We start from the raw sequence: 17,835 nt of genomic DNA on the forward strand, positions 1-17,835 counted from the left end.
AACCTGGCTGCGCAAGGTTTTTTTTTTCATTTTTTTATTCATATACCCGAAAGGCCCATTTGGGCATAACATAGGGGGTTTTGAGACAGTTATATGAACAAACTTGGTAATATACACTGAAAATAGTAAACAATATAAAACATACTACTATTAATACAGGTTGGGGCGCGTAGCACTTATTTCAGGGGTCTCGAACTCGCTTCAGCCGCAGGGCCGCAGTCGCGAAATTTTTTAGTCTCCCGCAAGGGCGGGGACAGTGAAAAACTGAGAGGGGAAAAGATGGGGAGGGGGAGGGGCATGAAAAAAATTGTCAACTAACGTTGCCATTTCAAAGACGGCCTTTCCCATATACCATATTGTTGACGATGGAACGCATTTATTTACAGTATGGCCCACGAACCCAACTTCCGAGTGGCACGCCTACCGGCCGAACATCGGAGTGACCCGCCTGTGCGCAGCTTGATCTGCCTACCACGCGTCGGCCTTGGTCATCATCTCACCGGCCTCGCCTTTCATCTCTACCACCTGGAAAGCCGGCGTGGCCGACGGAGGTGAGGTCGCTGGACGTATGGCTTTTCACAAAAGTATACCCTGCACCTGCACCACAATTGTGACGAACGCGTTTATTTACAGAATGTAAAATGAATGCAGATGTACAGCTCGGAGCGAAAAACAGTTCACCGAGCCGCTCGCAAGCAAGTGCAGCCTCGTTCTCGTTTTCTTCATCTACTCTCCGATAGCGTGTTTAACTATATTTGTCATTTCTAAAGGAGATTTGATGTCAGGTTTTGAGAAACATATCGACACTGATACATAGACGGTTTTACATAAGACACATGGGCACGGCCACAAATGCTGTTAAATCAGTTTTTTTTTATTTTTTATATAGCGACGTGAATTAACAAGGTCACATACGTCGAATGCACCAACCCAACCGTTTTCATGCGCACGCGTTGTACTGTAGCACTGTTTGTTTAGTTCAAGATACAAAACAGCAAAGTTAACAGCCCAATACGTGGGCACCAAAAACCATCAGTAAAATAGTCTATAGAAGGACCGAAATCAATACGCCGATAGTGAAGTATCGAGTTTTCATTTCACCGTTATGTTTAAGTGTATTGTAACCACATGGGGTGCCTTACGAAAAAATGCTTAGATCAGCTCGCCAGAGTTGCTCAGGAGCGTATATATTAAATAAATGAAAGGAAATATCGGACAAGGACAACCATATGCAGGCTGGGCCGCTGGCTAGAGATATACGGGCCATATGTTTGAGAACATTGATTTAGTTCTGCAGAAAACTTACAAGAAGGCAATGCATTTGACTGAATCATATTATGTGCTGGTAGTAACAGTAAGTGTGCATATAACTGCAAGCTTAATTGGAAGTAGTACAGCATGTCTATATAAATTGTAATTGACAGACGTGTGTGTCAGTTCAACTAAGCTTATTAAGGTAGCGTATGCTCTGCTTGTTGCTGTGTTTGCCTGGGAAGAAACATGTCGATTATTAGTCCTGCCATTACATATATTTGTTTGATGAACTAAACATGTTCTCTCTAATACCAATTTAATAGTGGAGTAGCATCATTGCAAAAACTTCTTATCACAAGTGGCTTGGGATGTGATGGTGTATCAAGAACATTACTTGATCTTGTGGTACCGTAGTTTTCGCTTTCCTTTGTACTTTGCTAAAGAAGCATGAAGCCAGAAGTGGGGTCTTATTTGCAGTATAAAAAACCAAGATGTATCAATCAGGGAAAGGGATGACAGTGCTGCTTTAGTTTATGCAGTTATAAATTGAAGAATGTCATTTCTGATATGTTTACATGTTTTCTGATCACAGAATTCTGGACAGTGTGGTTATACTGATTTTGTGGCGTGCCAAGCACTACGAAATTGAACAGACGAAACAAGGGCACTGGATCAAGGGCTACTTTTTCTTGTTAGACACAACCTACTAATGCAGACAGACAATGAAGCCAAGGAAGGCATAGGGGAGATTATTTTAGTTTTTAACTGTAGTGTGGTAATTTTTACATAAATTGAAAGGAATTAAAGTCAACAAAAGAGACACTTGCTCCTGCCAGGGACCGAATCTGTAACCTTTGGATAGTGCGTCTGATGCTCCAATGGAGCTGCAACAGTGGTCATTGTCCCATCCATGCCATTGAGCACCTCAGTGTGTAATCCCAACAGTACATGCTAGTGCTACTTTTGGCCATCCTGGCGTCTTGTAGAACTCTTTACGAGCTGGCAGCTGGCCAATGAACCCTTGCATGCTACCTGAAGCCATCAAGTCTACCGGGACGAGACCCTATAGCTATGAAAGGACAAAAGAAACATAGTGAATTAAGGGCTCATTGAATTGAACAGACACTTGTAGGGCACAGCACGAGCCCTGCATATGAATTGACTTTAGTGCAACAAGGTTTTTTTTTGAAGAGTTCAAAACTGGGCTTGTTGGCAAAACATACCCAAGATTTAAAACCATGCAAGAGCAGCAGAGGAGACAGAAAAGCCAACACAGTGCTCAATCTTTGCTGTAACCTCTGGTGCTCTTACACTTCTACTAAGTCTTCAGCTATCTTGAAATCTTCACATTCATGATGTCGTACAATAAGGGTGGCTCGTTACCATACATTGTGTACATAGAGCATACACTGATCTATTTAATATTGTGATGATAGTGCTGATGGAGTTTTCTGTGCAAGTTGCTTATTCGGCAAACTGTATTCTTCATACTATTTTAGTACGCCAGTGTGGGATAGCTTGACATGTAACGCATAATTAAAATTGTCTGCAAAAATCTATTACTCCACTAATATTTGCTCTTAATGCATCCTAAGCTCATCATTCATGGACAGTTTTGGTGTATCAACAGATACCTGTGTTAAGCCATCATGTTTTATATGTACTACTTGTGTACTGTAAGGCCTCTATTGTGTGCAGTTTATGGAATGTTTTGTGGCATCTGTAATGCATGTACCCAGCATAGACGACTGACTGTTCAAGGAACTGAAGCAGTGGACAGCTTGCTGTGAAAGATGGGAGCATTCTTCCTCTGGTCTGGACAAGCCCATATTAAGTGGTAGGCATTGGTTTCCTTCTCTACAAATGGGCAGTTCGAGAAGAGTAGCTTGGGCTTGTTGGTACGTAATGCGAGTAAAATAGCGCACACTTAGACAGAGTAAGCAGCACGACACAAGCGCTATCAACAGATGAATATTTGAAATAGCAGAGAAAGACTTGTGTACAGAAATGTGTGAGGTGAGTGCGCATGTTACACAGGCATGACTGCAAACGATCTGAAATCGGCACAAAGGATCGGTAGCTCCTTTACGGGCAAGCTAACAAAAGGCATGCTAACACACTGTGTGCCTAACTTCTCAATCATTTTGGCTTCTATTATCTCACGGACTGCATTTTCTTTACTGTTCACAATCACGTCAACTTCATCAAATTCAGGCTGACATTCACACGTGCTACAGTTGCATAGCTAGGTGACCGTTTTTGTGCTTTTGTACATTGCAACGGTGTTCTCTCAAACGATCGTTAAGGCATCTAGCGGACTGGCTAATGTAGAACTTTCCATAATGCAGTGGGATCCGATACGCAGCATGATCAATGCATCTAACAAACGTACATCTATGTTTCTTTGAGCATGTCGCTAGTAGCTCCTTCCTAGGAACACTACTATTGCAAAGGCTGAAAGGTTTTTGAGGGGCACTAAACACAACAGATACATCAACGCGACCAGCAATCTTCTTGAGATTATGCACAATATCATGCATGTAAAGCGCTACACAACAGTGCACTCGATGGTGCGGGCAGATAATTCGTGAAGTAAAATTTCGACCACTGCTACCTGTTGATTCTCGGATAACCAGCTTCCAGTAAGCGACCTGTTCTTTAGCGCAAAAACACAGAAGTGAATGCCCTCTGCGTGTTATTATATCTGAGAAAGCAGCATGGCAAAAATCTATTTCTAGCTCCTTGCTAGAAATACTAAATCTGCTGCAGTGTAATGATCCTTTTCAAGTGAAATATTCTACCTTAATGATAATTTCAGAGAGCACCGTGGCAATCAAGAAAAGCACAAGGACGGTCTTCTAGCTATGCAGTGCGACATGTGGATGTCAGCAGGAATTCGATAAAGTTCATGTGATTGTCAAAAGTAAAAAGTTAGTCCATGAGATGATTGAAGCCGAAATGACTCAGTGGTTAGGCACACGATGTGTTAGAATGCCTTATATTAGTTTGCCCAAAAAGGAACTTGTATTCCTTTGTACCGATTTCAGATGGCTTGCAGTCATGCCTGCGTGACACACGCACTCACTTCACCTGTTTCTTTACATAAGACTTCCTCTGCTATTTCAAATAAACAATTGTTGTTAGCGCTTGTGTCATGTTGCTTACTCTGTCCCTGTCTAAGTGTGCGCTATTTTACTCATCCAACTGAGAAAGTTATGGCACTATATGTGAGGAACACCAAGACAGGAAAGAGTATGTAATAGCAAGTGCTTGTGATAGTGTTCAAACACACAATGTTGCAACTTGCCTGCAGCATAGCTTGCACCTTCACAGCTCTTTGCAAACAGTCGTGCAGTTGGGCACACTTCACCCTGCTGTTCTGGGTCACAGAGAATGTGGCCGGTTGGATCAGCGTGATGTGACATGTACCCCAAAAAAATATCGTCTGAAGGACACTCACCATTTATACCTTGGGCTCAAATAAAGAGCCAAGGCTTTTATGCTTCGTTACAGTCTCTACAATGGAAATCTCAGACTTCCAGTCACATGCTTTGTGCTGCTCACAAGTTGCTCCTGTGATCACTTGAACCATTCCTGTTGCTTTCTTGTCATCTTTGGATGACACCAGCTTCTCTTCTGATGAGCTCGTGAACACAGCAACGTTGCTGATAGTGCATTTCAATTTTTTCTAAGGATATATGATATCAATAGCTGGTCGATTCCACGAAAGATCCAAAAAGGGTGTATATTTGATGTTTCCGATTTTCCTGATAATTTTATATGTTGTGCACATATGACTGCACAGCACGAAATGGCAGTTCGTTTTCAAGTAAATTTTTTCAACAGGAAAATTCGACAAGTGTCGCCGGTTGAGGACGACCATTTTACGAAGAGTGCGTTTTCGTAAATTCGCAATCATGCTGGCAGCCACTGAAGCTATAATTTACAAATATCTTTCTTTTTGGCGGAAGTAGAAGTACAGAGGAAATAGCTCTTATCATTTCATAGAATTCTGAGCAAATTATGTATTTTTAAAAATTCACGAAAAACGCTGCGTTTTTGAAAATCAGTCAAATTTGGGACGCTATGGCTAATTCTCTGAACATCTTAGCTTGTTCATATTTGCAGTATGAATAGGCCTTTTTGTGAATAATGAACCTCTGTATTTGTATTTCTCTAATAATTTTCAAAGTAGTAAATTTTCATGCTCGAAACACCAAAAAGAGAAAAGTGCTCCTCAATTCGAAAATCTATAATAAAAAAAACCCCATTCTCAATTTTGTTCAAAGTCCCCCAAAATGTTCTCAAAGGACTGCAGAATGATATTATGAAAAAACATGTTGCATCATTTTTATTAGAACAAAAGCAGAAAATGTCAAACATTGTGTTTCCAGAGCGTGGTGGCTACTGCGTAAAGGACATCTCTAGTAACAAGAAAATACAGTAACACGTCTTTTTTCTTCTCTGAGCTTCGCTAAACAACAGTAATGATCTATGGTCGGAAATTGGGAACTGTTTTGTAAAGAAAAAAAGATCGTTCCAATTAAATGCATTTGCGACACCACTTATATTCCTCGTCGACGGGCAGCACAAACATTTTCATCCCTTTGGATATTTTTTTTTTTGAGTAAATGCGCTTATATAAAAGCAACGAAGCTAAACGCGACATTTGTGTAGCTGAGTCGATCATGCATTGTAAGAATGTGAGAAATCGCAAATGGCGGCAGTGGTGAACGGCGAGTACCGCAGTGCAACCTAAGCACAACAGCCACACATTGTTTGCCAGGCTTTGTCGCTCTGCACGAGAAAAAGCTGGGGTGTCGATTGCGTTGGTTACACGATACATTTTTCACCACTTGTCGCTCTCCCGCCCGGTCTCTGGATCCGCACCGTGCGGATCGTGTGGCGGATCGAATGGCCCGCGCTACACGCCTTCGTGTAAACGGAGTAGCATGCGTTAGGCGGACAGGTGCAGAGGGCGGCGCGATAGACGCCCGCCTGAGCAGACGACAGCAACGAGCACGGCTGTGCCAGTCAGCCAAACACAACCTGAGATAGAAGTTAAGCATACAAATTGGGCTTCAATTTGGTGCAATCCTGTCCTACGCTCTGAAGGTGGCTATGGGTAAGCGTTATAGCCATGACCGAGATTTTGTACGGACTGCCTCATGGTGCACAAAAAGAAAATTCCGCTGCAGCGGAATTTTCGTTATATATCGGATCGAGGCTCTCTTTTGCGGAGGGTCATGAAGCAGGATGCGAGCTCAATTGAAGAGGGAAACCAGATCTGCCAGCACTGCTTCAAGAGAAAGAAGGAGATGCAAAACAAAGCAGATGCAATGCAAACAAAACGTGTTTTATCCGTGGCCAGAACTGCTGCCACCAATCTTCACGTAATCGATTCTTTTTAAACTGCGCATTGATCACATAAGGTTTGACAACGTACACATTTGGGCCAACAAAAACCACACCTCTTGGCGACCGCTCTCCAGAAATTCATTTCCATTAATGAAGAGACCTTGGCTTTTATACCAATCTCTCAATTCTGGCACAGCACATCATCATAAGAGACGCATGGAGGGAATGCGTTCTTTAGCACTCAAGATATGAATAATTCAACTGATATAGATGAAAGAAAAGGAGGCTACAACTGAAAGTGCCTACTGTGGACTAAGGGATGTCTAACACTGGCGTGAAGTCGCAAACCACGCGAATGCATTTAATTGGAACGGTCTTTTTCATTACAAAAGTTCCCAATTTCCGACCATAGATCATTACTGTTGTTTAGCGAAGGTCAGAAAAGAAAAAAGACATGTTACTGTATTTTCTTGTTACTAGAGATGTCCTTTACGCAGTAGCCACCACGCTCTGGAAACGCTATGTTTGACATTTTCTGCTTTTGTCCTAATAAAAATGATGCATCATGTTTTTTCATAATATCATTCTGCAGTCCTTTGAGAACATTTTGGGGGACTTTGAACAAAATTGAGATTGGGTTTTTTTTATTATAGATTTTCGAATTGAGGAGCACTTTTCTCTTTTTGGTGTTTAGAGCGTAAAAATTTACTACTTTGAAAATTATTAGAGAAATACAAATGCAGAGGTTCATTATTCACATAAAGGCCTATTCATACGGCAAATATGAACAAGCTAAGATGTTCAGAGAATTAGCCATAGCGTCCCAAATTCGACTGATTTTCAAAAACGCAGCGTTTTTCGTGAATTTTTAAAAATACATAATTTGCTCAGAATTCCATGAAATGATAAGAGCTATTTCCTCTTTACTTCTACTTCCGCCAAAAGAAAGATATTTGTAATATATAGCTTCAGTGGCTGCCAGCATGATTGCAAATTTACGAAAACGCACTCTTCGTAAAATGGTCGTCGTCAACCGGCGACACTTGTCGAATTTTCCTGTGTTGAAAAAATTTTTTATTTGAAAACGAACTGCGATTTCGTGCTGTGCAGTCATATGTGCACAACATACAAAATTATCAGGAAAATCGGAAACATCAAATATACACCCTTTTTTGATCTTTCGTGGAATCGACCAGCTGCATTAGTAAAGAGAAATGGGAAAAAGTATACCTGAAGCTATGTCTTGCTAATGGCTGCAGCCGACCTCACTTTCATGAGGAACAGGCACTCAAAGATGGGCAAAAAATGTCTCAATAGAATCTGATTTCTTGTGTCACTGTCTGTCATTGAGATGCCTTTTTCGCTTGCTTTTTTTATCATATTTTTCACACCTTCCTTGGTGAAGTAGGATGCTCAGAACGAATGAAACAAGTTAAAAGTGTTTTTTCCCATTAAGCCGTCCAACTAACTTCTTTTCAGCATGCAGTTCTATTCTTTATAAAGCACTTCAAAAACTTTTCTACTGAACTATACATAATGCAAGCTCCCTCCTTCTGTGAAGCACAGTGTCTAAAGCAAAAGGGCATGTGAACTTCTGTGGATTTTTGTTCTTGGTAGTGCATAATTGCAAGCTTCAGTAGTTGCCAAGTCTTAAATATGTGCTGTTCATAACATTTTGACTGCAAATAACTTTTGTTCATTAGCCAACTTTATCACTGCATTGGTTCTATTCGTATTGTTGTGTTGTACAGAAACAGGGTGAAATATTTCCATGTTCTCTAAACCTTTCAGACGCCACCAATGAAAAACTGTCTGTAAATGCGTCAAATTGATACATCATTTCAAGGCACTCGATATTCTATTGCAACAAAAATAATGTCATAATGCATTAATTTATGTGTGTTATAGTAATTATAATTCAATTGTAATAATTATCTATTGTAAAGTCATTCATGCTACGTTCTTACATTAATAGAATGAAATCTTACGCCAAAAATATAGTGCAAATTTGTTTTTGTGTATGTTCATTTAGAGTGAAGAAAAATTATACTTTTGGCATGGCTCGCAGGAAGGAGCACTTCGAATGACTCGTTGAACAGTGTAGTGCCTTCAGCAAACTGATAATATACAACAGTACACTGCAAAATGAAGTTAAATGAACACAAATTTATTATGCAGCAGGTTCATTTGATCCAAAGCTCAACGTATCTTGTTCAACGTATCTTGATCAGCGCTTCTTGTAATTCCTTCCTGTGTGCGTTGTCTTGCTTTTCGCGCTGCTTACTTCCAAGGTATCTTGCTCTCTAGTAGCCCTAGTCGTTACCAATGGCAAAAATAAGTGGTGCACACAATTGTGTACATAGCGTGTCAAAGGGTTAAAGGTTAATTTTCTGGAGAGTCCTTTGCTTTGTAGGTGGCCAAGTAAAGCCTCACTTTAGTTGTAATTATGAACTACATTAATTGAAAAGTTAACATTAGTGATAAGATTCAGTGAAACAAAAATACTCCGTATCATCAGATCTTATTGCCAAGGGCCTCTATGCACTGTGTGATCTTTTGTGCATATGCAAGACGAAGGAGTGTTGGCTTGGTGACAAATGAGTGTCAAAGGTGAATGCAAGAGAGATCATCTTCAGTTTTCTCTGCTCTGAGGTATCAATTTTATTTTGAAGGGCCTCACATAAGTAGTGCTTCAGATTTGACAAATGATTTTGTGTGCTTTTTTAAGATGTCAGGGAAACCAGGGCTTGCATTCATTAAGCATCATTGTCTTCATTAGCATACTGCAAAAACATTATTCCTAGAAGTTACTGCGTAATTACAGCATTTAGGCCTTCATTTTATATTCCATAGCTAGGGTTAGCATGGCACTACATTTCTCGTTTTAGTTGGACATTTGTTCTGTGCTTTGCTTTTTGTTTTTCAGTCACATTTTAATGAGTCATTTGGTTTCAGAAGTACTTCAAAGGTACCACAGAATGTAAAGTGCATTCTGACTTATGCCCGCATGGCAGTTAGATGTTTGTACATATGTGAACATCGTATATGTCTGTGCACAGGCATGAATGAACAGATTATGTTGCACATTAATGTAACATGTAATTGTTTAGAGCAAGACAAGGGACATAGAAATATTATGTTCATGTAAGACAAAGGCATGACATGGATAGATTCAATGCCTGGAAATGAACAGTGTTCAGTACTGTTATATCAAGGGCAATTCATTGAATAGTATTAAAATTGCGAGATTACTGAGAAAGAGAAAAATATCTTTCGTGACTGCATTTACTAATCCTGATGTGAAATAAACTTTGTGCTAACTTTGAATTTTCATGTTTATATGTTACCATACTGTGCATGCTGATGGCACCGACGACAACTGCAAAGGGTAAATGTTGGAAAAGCTACAGACATGAGAGCTAGGTAAAAGGTACACACAAGTGAACTGTTGTATTTTAAAATTGCATGGTGAATTCCTTGACGTAATATTCATATTGTTTACTTTTACTTTATTCAAGAATTCTTGTGGGTCAACCAAAAAACATTGAAGCCACATGGCAATTGGCTCTGTATTAATCGCAGCTTAAGAGGATTGAAAAGTTCCTTATAAATAAAACATCCTTGAGATCTTTCGAAAGCAGGAACAAATGTGATAATGACTTCATAACTGTATTATGGAACAAACAGAATATCCAGACGACACATTTTTGTGCCTTCCAGGGAGATGTTCAATATCAACCCTATGAGAGGCAGCAAATGTGGAAATGGACGCAAGTCAAGGACAGCTGCAGACAGCAAAATATTGAAACTGATACAACGATTGTGCTGAATCACCGAAGATGTAAGTTAACTTTTTTGCTGGTGTTACTTGCTGATGAGCTTGTAATCCCTGCTATATTTTGGTTGCGTGTGTAGGGCCTGATATTCAATAAGGTTGTGCTGAATATGTAGGTTAACAAGCCTGAATGATCAGTCTGAGGAGATCCATCATAAACATTTTTATTGAAGGAATGTTGAAGCACTTGTTTTTACACAGAACAAGACAACCTTTATGATAAGTGAAAGCAATTTTCAGATATACTAACAATATTTGCAGACTTGTGTTGTCGAATTTACATTCCTTATTCTTAATTCTTTTTCGCTTGCATGCTTCCTCGTATCTCTTTGTCTAAACAAGGGGCACCAGTGCCGCCCCATCTATTGCTCATAATATGAGGGGATGCTTTGCTTTGTGAAACGGAACATAAGAGCCCTATGTTAGCTAGAGGCTCTTCTACCAGCTATAGGCGGTGGTCTGGCATGCGTTCGCCTCTTGGCCATGCCTGGTTATTTTGACCCCCAGTAGCCGACAGCTTGAGCGGACGTGCTTTCTCATGCAGCAAACTGTGCATTCTAGTCAGCTGTCACTGTGCGTCGGCCACACTCTCGCATACCCTCTTTCATGAATGACTCTGTGTATGTCAGCAAACTGCAGGTTGTCATATTGACATCAGGAGGAAAGCACATACATGGTGCTATTTGCTGTGGCTATGTAACCAGACAATATACAGGAGGGCAGACAGTATTAGCAAAGAAAACTGCTTAAGTTGACCAAATCGCTCTTCATTAATTTCTCTCATTACTGCAACAGCATACTTTCCGCAATGTAAGAGGCTGCCTCATTCTCGGTTAATTGCTAGGTGCTTTTCCACGTTTGCTGCATTACTAAGCATCCGAGCTCGGGGTCGCCAGGAACAGAAATAAGTCGAGAGCGAGAACAAGCAGGAGGTGTAGTTTATTTTGTTAGCGGTCGTTTTGATCGAGTGCTCAGTTTGATACAAGTTACTGTGAACGAGACAAACTGTTGCTTGGAAGCAGGACAGAATGTCAACGTCAGTGCCACAGAATGCAAAATGCTCCTGAGAGGTTATGTAGCTAGCTTTGCTGCATACTGCAACAATGCAAGGAATAAGCAAGTGGAGAGCAAAGCTACGTCCCCATTACGATAAACAGGAGCATCTGCGACCTTGATTCCATTGTCAGGTGTTGAGTTTCTGGATCCCGATGAGCAGGGACGTGCGTTACTTATGAACTCCAATTGGAAAGTGTTTAATAATGTGTAACACATTAAGCTGTGAGAAAAAGTTGGGCAGCCTCGATGTGCCTGCCTTTGAGCGAATGCCTTGGGCTGTTGATGTCGCCTATGACACTCACTCATTTTACATTTCGAGTTAACTTGTGAAAACACCACAGGCAAGGACGATTTGCAACATTGTCCACCTGAAACTACTTGGCGTGATGTGGGAGCGGTAACTGAAACTTTGTTTCACAAGTGCACCTTTGGAGTGGCTCATTGCGTATATTTTGATTTACTTATTTCATGTTGCATGTGCCTCGTTTTATGCAGAAAGGCTAAATGTCACAGAACGGGTTTTTATCTCCTCTTTAGCTCTTTTAATTTGGCATTTTTGACAAAAACGACACTCCTTCTCAGCCGGCCTCAGTTCGAATCTGTTCACAGCCATTGCACGTGTCCGACAGCTGGTGCGCAAAATCTGATTTTCACTTTTGCTTTGTTTTCTTGCTTTCAAGATCCCCCTTTGCTTGAACAGTTACACATGTCTGATCTCAACATGGTAATCTAGCATTTCAATTGAACTTAACGTCTCCCCTCATGTCTTTAATGTCGTCTGCACAGAAGTCATTTGGATTTTTTACTGTGAACACTATTTTTTTTTAGTCAGTCATGCAGGGGTTTAGGACACACATGCCCTTTTCTTTTTTTATGAGATTGGGCAGGCTGTGGATGCATCAAAATTCAAAACCTGCTGCTGTGTGGCTCGTTTGTTTTTGCAAGGTAGATGCAAAATTCAGTTTCGGCACAGATTGCCTTCTTTCATTTGGTTCAAGTGTCCTCATATATTTTGTTTCTTCTCTTTTCAGATGAGCCAGAGTGCGAACAGTATACTCGTACAGTTTCGCAGAATAAACCCCATCTTTATGCGTTCAGAGCAGCTGGATGTTCACTGTTTACTTGGCAAGAAGTAGTATGTATGCATGCTTCCTGCCACAGCTATGTGCTGTCCCACACTTTGTGGGAAACACTGAATTCTGCATTTGCTGAGAAATATATGTGCCAAATAGTGCATTTTGTTGCTTTGCAGTCACCAATGCAGACAAGTTGACCCCACACTGTACTTAAAAAGTTGTAATGGGTGTTCTGTGGTGAAGAAGGTTGTGGTGCTTTACATGCAGCCACCGCAGTGATTATTGACTGATGCCAGTGGCAGCTTCTACTTTGCAGCAAAGAAGTTGTTAGAGAGAGCATACACAGGTTAAAGGGGTGGTGCCACCAAATTTGTGGCTTGCGCGTTCTTTGCTGTAGGCGTTTCCTATAGCTCCAGGAAACATGATGCACGCACCAAGATGCATGTATTCTCGCTAAATAATTTAATATCGCCTTTTGATGTGGACAACTTTCGGTTTCGGTTTCTGGGCGCCGAGGTTGGGCAGTGACGTAGAAGTGTAGGAGGCGTGGTCACGTGACCACACAAGGCTGTGACGCACATAGCCAGGAAGCGATCGAAACTCGGCGAATGATGTAGCAACCGATGCTTTGCCGGTACTATAGTGAACTAGAATGTATTCTAGTTCACTACAGCCGGTACGTACGTTGCGGAGGTGGCGGAGGTCCGGAGGCCACTCACGTTAATACAGCAGATTTGGTGTGACGTCACTACAACTTTCGTTGCCTATCCTACAGATCTACGTCAGTCTTGGCGCGCTCGCGATGGGTTTCGATCGGGAGAATGGGCATTTAGGTACACTTTGGCAGGGAATTAAAATATATTCTAAACGTTTGCTGTGTCTGACCCTTCGTGTGGAATGTCCTTGCATACAGAGGAAACCAACAACAGGCTTGCATTAGCCTCGAAATTTGATGGCACCACCCCTTTAAGCAGTAATAATGACAAAAAATTCCACTGGATGTTAAATGCAAGTCATGAGAAAAGACATGCATGTACATGTTGCCCCTGTTGAAACATATATCAGGCTACAAGTGCCATTATATTTGCTCTGCCAAATTTCTTGTTCAAGTTGAACAGAATATCTGTTCTTGGGATTGCCAGACTTTTTGTGATTGGCATCCAACAATGTTTTCACCAAAGTTTCATCCCGACCAGGCGAGATGTTGTCAGGCCCTAGACTTCAAACAGCCAAACTATGTACGATTAATTTGTATGTGGTGCCATAACACTTCAATTTTCACTGAAGTAGCACACTTGTAGCCTGCCATTTGTTTCAACAGGGGCAATATGTACATGCATCTCTTTGTGACTGTTGTGTTAAACATCCAGTGGAAGTTTTCGTCGCCATCACTGCATAATGCGTTTTTCCTCTCTCTAACAACTTCTTCGCAGCAAAGTAGCAGCTGCCACTTGCATCAGTTGATAACCATTGCGGTAGGTGCATGCAAAGCACCGAAACTTTCTTCACCACACAGCGCCCATTATTGCAACTTTTTAAGTACAGTGTGGTGTCAAGTTGTGCACTTTAGTCACATTAAAGCAACAAAGTGTGCTATTTGGCACATTTCATATTCCTCATTAGTGCGAAATTTCCAAGTCATTACATGCAACATTTTCAAGGAGACATTACGTACAGCATTCCTAAGAAGACATTACGTACAATGTTTGTAGGAGACAATGACAATACGTACAACATTCCTAAGAAGAGATTACGTACAATGTTTCTAGGAGACAATGACAATACGTACAACATTCCTAAGAAGACATTACGTACAATGTTTGTAGGAGACAATGACAATACGTACAACATTCCTAAGAAGGCATTACGTACAATGTTTCTAGGAGACAATACGTATAGCATTTCTAGGGAGACTCCGTTTACGGTAATCGCCCTATTTCAGAATCGGAAAAGTGATCGGCAACTTTTTACCTTCAGCTTTTTACGTAAACAAGGGGCAAAATTTTTAACAGTGTACCTTCGTCTACCTGAGCGACTTACTAAGTACCTGCTGTTCCTGGCCGTGGGTACCTGGCGCGATGCTGCTGAGAAAACGTTCTTGTCCCCCTGGACAAGTCCACGCAGTGGGGCTTCGGGCCCGAGCTCGGACGGGGCTGTCCGGCCGGAACACATCCTCGGATTCGGCGCTTCAACTCCAGTGGCAACCTGTAGCCTAGGAAGGCTGCCCGATATAACAGATCCTCGAGCCACTAGACGCCGACGGCAACGGCGTCCGTCCCACTTCGGCTGCCGTACTTCTTCATCACTAACCTTGGTAGATCAGCACCGTGTCTTCTCTTTTCTTAGCGACCAACTGTATGCTAGGAACTAAGTAATCCAGAACAGAGTGATTAGGAACGAAGCATGTAACTTATGCCTTTCTTAGCGACTTCGCCTCAGTCGTAGGGTCAGAAATTTCTGTAGTGTAATCTTCTGTCTTTCTTGGTGTTGAGTGTTCTGGTATTAGTGTGGATAATAAATGTCGTCTTCAAGCGGTCTCGTCGTTTAGGGAGGGTCTTGAGGCGACGCCTCAGACATAGAAAGAAACATGGCTGATCCCTTCGTCATAGAAATCAGTATAACACGAAAGTGAAATATGTCTTCACAAAAGTAGTGCTTATTGTGTAGTGGTATATGAGAGCGTGTAAAATGTCTATTGGTGTTTGGCATGCACCCACAGTGACGCCTAGTGGCACATCTCCATCGCGACGACTAACGCCCATAATTAGGATTTAACAGTTGTAGGTGAATTTCTTAAGATATACATTGTCACAGCGTATCGTGAATACTGCGCAAAGATGGCATCAAGAAGCATATAATAGACACTGTTACTGGATATGCACTTCTTCAAAGCGTCGTGAATTAAGGGGAGAAACGGCACGATGTGCGCTCCCGTGTAATAGGGTAACCTACGCCTGCGCTCACGCGTACACTACCACACTGCGATTCAGCAACACGGGAGGCAGAGGTACGTAGCTTGAGCCGCGAACGCGCGCAGGCGTTCCACGTCCCGCTGGCCTCTGTCTCGCTCCACTATGACAAGACATTCGCCCGTGCCATCGCAGCCTTTCTGCAGCGCTTATGGCAGCCGTTTTATCAGTCGGTGCTATCGCACTTGAAGCTCTCGGCGGCGGAAAAATACCGTTCGTGCATGTGGAAGCTGCGCTAGTCCGACAACAAGCCGTCATACGCAAACACGCAGCGAAAGTCAAAGTACGTAACTGCATGTAGGGCTACTACCCGATGCAAGCGCTGCCAGCGTTTTTCGCTGGTATCGAGACGGTTTGGCCATGGTGTCCGAAAGTGCGCGCCAGCAGGTTTCTCGGAGGCCACGCTTTACCTGCGCTGTCGGCGAATTGTTCACTATCGGCGCTACTAAGTGTCATGCCGCAATACTTCACCGCTCAGAGGCGGCGGCACCCTCGCCCCGTCAACAGAGAGCACCGTGCGACAGATATAAGGCGCGTTTGTGGAGTGTCGCACATCTGCCTCGGTGGCTTAGTGAGTAGCGCGCCGGGCGCTTATCGTCGCGGGCCGAGAGGTAATTGACACGATTCCAGGTGGCGGAAGCTTTGTTATTGTTTTTTCTTTCTCATCCGTTAGCGTTCATTTTATCAACGTCATACCCGTTACGGAAATGTAACTGAAGTCTTGGTGGAACCCGCTTAAAGCACTTTCGTCTTAAAATAAAAGAACCTACACGTTGCGTAAAACGGAACCACAACGTAACATTGGCGTCCGCTACCTCATTCGGCTTCACCTCCCTTATGGTCCGTCTTTCTTTTCATCCACTGTCCGGGTGATGAGGATCACGAGCTCCAGGAACATTCCAAACAATAACGTCATAAAACGGGTACGTCATACACTTCACCGTCGCCGTGCCAGAAAAGTAAGGCGAAATTATTTCCGCCTTTCCTTCTTGGACAGTTATTTTGATGCCACCGGCTAAGAACATCGTCGTAGTGGACCCAGTAAGTGCTTCATCTGGCACACGAGAACGTCGCACTACTGTTGTGTTACTTCGTGTGTCCCGCAGAGCGGCTACAGTTTTGCCAAAAGAAATTCCCTGCATAACTGGCATCCGGCATTTCGTGCTTTTCCGTTCCGTATTTGGTGCCGCAGTATTGCTCTCTTCACGTCTATCACCGGCGGTCTGATCACTGTCAAGTTTTCCTCTTCAGACCACATACAAGTCTTTTTCTGCATGGCGGGTTTCGCAGTGCACACTTGAATATCGTGCCCATTCCTAATACCCACAGTATGGTTGTTTCGTGCGAGTACGACAATCCGCCGCTTTGTGGCCTGTTTTATGACAAACGAAGCACTATGGTGTCGGCCTCAGGGCTGAGCTCCCACTTTTCGCGGTCATACTGCTCTCCGTTTTCTCACAAAAAACGAGTAAGTTGAATTCCCGTTGAGCTTCTAAAGAATTATCGGCCGCTTAAGCCAATTCTTCGATTTACGGCAGAACGTAAATTCTTTTACCGCAAGAATAGCGCTACTCGATCACGACACTTGTTCATGAACTGCTCTGCTACTATGTCGTCACGAACGGAGGATTATTCCTTCTCCGTCTTAGACACTTCCACCCACCGGTCAAGATAACTCATGAGCCTCGTGGCGCACTGTTTGCCTGTTTCACCATCTTGAGGCTTTAAGCCTGTTTCACATGCGAGCGACTGAGCGGCGGGGCCCGCGGCGATCGAGCGGCACAGGACGCTCGGACGCGACTTCGTTTCACATGCACCGCTTTCGCGCGGCGCGCTCCTCTGCGATGCGGAGTGATGGCTGTGGAAAGCGCCCGTTACCCGCAGGTTTCCTTTCTCCGAGTTTGCTTGTTTTGGTGCGCTTGGGTTGCGAGTTTCACCAGCCTTCCACTTCGATGCTCGATTTTCACGCGCCTAAACCTTGAATGATGAAAATGTGCAGTGTATCAGAGTTGCAATTAAACAACTTCAGTAGTCACGTTTATTTCTGTTCCAGCTTTCTTTTTTTACAACGCAAGTCTTGTTGCACGCTCATACACTTGGCAATGGAAAATTAAAAGAAAGAATTGGCATTTGTGGTTTTAAGCTTTCACAGCGCTTTCGGTGGCTTTTGCTCTCGAATGCCGCAAGGCGTTGGTGCGCCGTCTGGGCCGGAAACCGCATGCAAGCGGCCCAGTGGACGATATTGTGGGTTTGTGAAGGAGCTCGTCTCTCTTTTTGCCTATGGGCA

At 42.7% G+C, this 17,835-nt stretch overlaps 1 long non-coding RNA gene across 1 annotated transcript; it reads left to right on the forward strand.

Annotated features, from left to right (window-relative positions):
• Positions 1–395: 395 nt before the first annotated feature.
• On the forward strand, positions 396–12,708 carry LOC125758931 (uncharacterized). The gene is made up of 4 exons (XR_007416480.1): positions 396–551; positions 2,994–3,091; positions 10,333–10,453; positions 12,535–12,708. It is a non-coding gene; the product is annotated as an uncharacterized LOC125758931 (long non-coding RNA).
• Positions 12,709–17,835: the final 5,127 nt, after the last annotated feature.

Source organism: Rhipicephalus sanguineus, chromosome 6, assembly GCF_013339695.2.
Source record: "Rhipicephalus sanguineus isolate Rsan-2018 chromosome 6, BIME_Rsan_1.4, whole genome shotgun sequence".
NCBI lineage: Eukaryota > Metazoa > Arthropoda > Arachnida > Ixodida > Ixodidae > Rhipicephalus > Rhipicephalus sanguineus.